Genomic DNA, 2,650 nt, shown 5'->3' with positions numbered 1-2,650 from the left:
TGCCCCCCCGGCCAGCTCGGGACACAGAGGCAGAAAGTGAGAAATCACACCCCAGGGGGGATGGCCATGCCGCAATCCCTTCTCCTCCATTCACCTCTCGGGACCTTGGGCACGCACGCACACGCGCCTGGTGTGAGTTTTAAGTCACCAGGTCCAGGACGCGAGCTGCGGTTGACTACGTGGGAGTCCAGTGACATAGCCATTACATTAACTGCTGGTCTCAAGCATTGTCTTTCTAAGGAGGCATAATCAGTGAGGGAGGAGGGGAGACCCAGGAGACAGAGATGGCATGGGACATCGACCATGTCTGAGAATCCAGCAGCAGAGAGAGGAGAGGGCGGAGGGTGCACCCACCTAGCCTGCCAAACTGGAGCCCAGAAAATATTCTTGACCATCTGTCCTCTGACCTCTGGCATTCCTTTCCCACACTCCCAGACCCTGTCCTCCACCAAATCCCAGCAGTAACAGTCCTAAATATGGCCTGGGTCCTGCTGCTTTCCATCCCCACTGCTGCCACCAAGTTCAGGCCACCATCATCTCTTCTATGTGATTATAATGCCACCTCCCCCCCTTAACGTCTTCTTGCCTCCTGTCTGGCACATTCTCAACCCACTGTCCACGTTAAACACACTTCCTAAAATCCAAGGATAATCACACACTTCTCTTGCTATAAACTCCTCAAAGGCTCTCTCGGTCACTTAGGAAAAAAGTCTAAACATGGCCCAGGGCCCTGTGTACTCTGGTCCCTGCCAGGCCCTTCAGCCTCATCGCTCCCCGCAATCTCCCTGTACCCTGTGCCACCATGCTGGGTTTTGTCTTTTGAAAATTGTACCAGTCACCAGTTTATGGCCTCTCAACTCAGCCCACTCTTCATTGCTTGCTCTGAGGAAATGGAGATGGGCCCTTTGAAGATTTCTTCCAGCTGGGCAAATGTTTAATGTTATCAGTAGAGGGCGCTGGATGGACATTAGAGAAGGACTATTTTTTCCTTCTTCCTGATTCCAGTGTGCTCCCACGGTCAGGCTTTCGAAGGGAAGTTCCTCCAAGGAACGTTCTTCCTATGTGCAGTCTCCCACGTCAGACTCCTGCGGTGTGCCCTGCTCTGGCAGCTGCCCTGGTGCCTCTGTGGTGGCTTCACCATGGAGTGGCTTTGCATGGAGCTCTGAGGTGCGGCTCCTCCTGTGGAGGCTTCATTGTTATCCCCGTGGGTGAATGCCCAGCATGTTCTGCTGGTGTAGCACCTCAGCAATTTCTCCATGCTGGAGACATGAGTCATGGTTGCACTTACTCCAGTGAGGACTGGACCTCATCCAGGGGCAGGAGCTGCTCTTTGTAGCTCTTCATGTGCTCTTCAGAGTTCTCTGGACTTCTTTCAAGCCAGTCCTCATTGCTCCAACCGCCTGCTATTACGGTAACAATAATTCCTTATAGAATAAACATTCTGTACACTGAGGAGTCAGCAGGGGCATGGAGGTTAAGGTGCTGGATCCCACATGGCTAGCTGTGGTTCGAGTCCTGGACCTGGTGGCTTGAAAATTACCTTGGACACATGTATGTGCCCAAAGTCCTGAGAAGAGAATGGAGGAGAAGGGAGTGGGCATGGGTGACCTCCCTGAGGGTGATTTCTCACTTTCTTTCCCTCTTCTCTCACCCCCGCCACCTCTGGCAAGTGCATGCACCCTAAAGAAAAAATATTTTATATGCTGAATTTTTCCAGTTCAGATTAGTGTGTGGTTTCAGCCTCTTGGTTGGCCCCTGATTATTAAAGAAAGAAAGCAAAAGCTCCCACGAACTGCCTCATTGCTGGCTGTTGTAGTCTGTTTCCACGACTGTTCCCCTGGTGAAAGGAAAGCAGAGTGAGGATGGAGTCGCTAGGGCCCGGCTGCTGGGTTGGGATCCCAAGTCCAGCACTGGCTGGGGTCGGGGGAGGTCACTCATGCTCTCTATGCCTCAATCTCCCGTCTGTGAAATGGGATTGGATGGGCGTGGGAATGACAGGAGTTAGTATGTGCAAAGTGTTTGGCACAGAAGTGCTACATAAGTAGGTGATAGTATCCTTGGCTTTTTTCAACACACTAAAAGATCTCAGGGGTTTCAGCAACATGATCTCCTCCCCTGGGTAGTCCTTCCTCGAATCCCAGGTGCCTTCCCTACCTGCTCTCTCACATGCTCACATGCCTTCACTCATGTCTCTGTAGGTGTTGTCACTGCAGGCGTCCTGATCAGACAGTCTCTTCTGCAGAACTATGAACTCCTCAAGGGTCTGTCTGTGTCCCCAGCATCCCATGCTGCCTGACTGAGGGAGAGAGCAACCGTGTTAATTCAGGTCCTCTGAGACCAGACAGCCAGGCGGAATCACATGGGCAAGAGTGATGTGATGAGGAAAGGCCTGGAAGGGTGGAGGGAGGGGGCAGGAGCAAGTGCACCTATGGATCACGGCCTGATGCCTGTGCCGCGTTGGGGAGGAAGGCCTCGGGCTTCAGTGTAGGTCAGAGAAAGGATTCCCAGGGATTCCTCAGTCACTCAGTGATCACAGCTCACCTGCAGTGGTGCCACCACCACGCATGGTCACGTGACCACAGCTCACCTGCAGCAGTGACACCACGCACGGTCATGGTGACCACAAGCTCACCTGCCGCGGTGGCAACAC

Source organism: Tupaia chinensis, unplaced genomic scaffold (genome assembly GCF_000334495.1).
Source record: "Tupaia chinensis unplaced genomic scaffold, TupChi_1.0 Scaffold147282_1, whole genome shotgun sequence".
NCBI classification, from domain to species: Eukaryota; Metazoa; Chordata; class Mammalia; order Scandentia; family Tupaiidae; genus Tupaia; species Tupaia belangeri.
Note: the sequence above shows the minus strand (reverse complement) of the source record.